This window comes from Priapulus caudatus, unplaced genomic scaffold, assembly GCF_000485595.1.
Source record: "Priapulus caudatus unplaced genomic scaffold, Priapulus_caudatus-5.0.1 Scaffold2490, whole genome shotgun sequence".
NCBI classification, from domain to species: domain Eukaryota; kingdom Metazoa; phylum Priapulida; class Priapulimorpha; order Priapulimorphida; family Priapulidae; genus Priapulus; species Priapulus caudatus.
Genome location: NW_014579551.1, coordinates 33254 through 33909, shown reverse-complemented (window position 1 = coordinate 33909; position 656 = coordinate 33254). Strand labels below are relative to the sequence as shown.

The following is a 656-nucleotide window of genomic DNA, read 5'->3' as shown; positions in this document are numbered from 1 at the left end:
ATTGGAAAACAATAGTTAAATGAATAAAGATAGAAAAATACAGAAAACAAAAAAATAATTAAAAACCAAACAGGATTCGAACCACCGACCTTTCAGACGTAACGCCGGTATCATATCCACAAGGCCACGGAGGATATTCAAGAAATAGTACATGACATTTGCTAAATAAGCAAACACGCGCTGTTTTTGAACCAATCAGAAGGCTAGAAATATTTGCTATGGCAATCCTGTTTGGGAATTGTAAATTCGCTGCCCGGCTGCCGGGCATATAGCCACAGCGTATTCACATTAACAAACTATTCTTAATTAATTCTTTTATGACACTAACCTTGCTTAAAACATGATTGTGAGTATTTAGAATTCTCCATATCTTTAGGTTTTGTCCATCACTGGTGGCCTTGAGTGTCGCAGAAAAGGGGCACTCTTTTTGAAATGTCCTGAAAAAGTAGCAGAAATAGATTCATTATTCTAATATAGCAGAAAAAAATCACCATATTTATATTGTTTTTAATTTTTAATTTGCAATGCATGAGTGGCTCAAAATGGTGGTACATTTTAATTTAATTTTAATACATTACATCTAATACTGTAATGTTTGTAATTCTATAGTGTAATTCTATAGTGGGCCTATAGACTATATATAGGCCCTTCCTATA

The 656-nt window shown here is 33.4% G+C and overlaps 1 protein-coding gene across 1 annotated transcript in view; it reads right to left on the bottom strand.

Moving 5' to 3' along the window:
• Positions 1–416, bottom strand: part of LOC106818749 (putative protein FAR1-RELATED SEQUENCE 10) — a 10108-nt gene extending 9692 nt beyond the window's left edge. The window contains exon 1 of the mRNA XM_014823420.1: positions 329–416. The gene's annotated coding sequence lies outside the window, so the exon portion shown is untranslated. The remainder of the gene's footprint in view (positions 1–328) is intronic.
• Between the last annotated feature and the right edge of the window lie 240 nt (positions 417–656).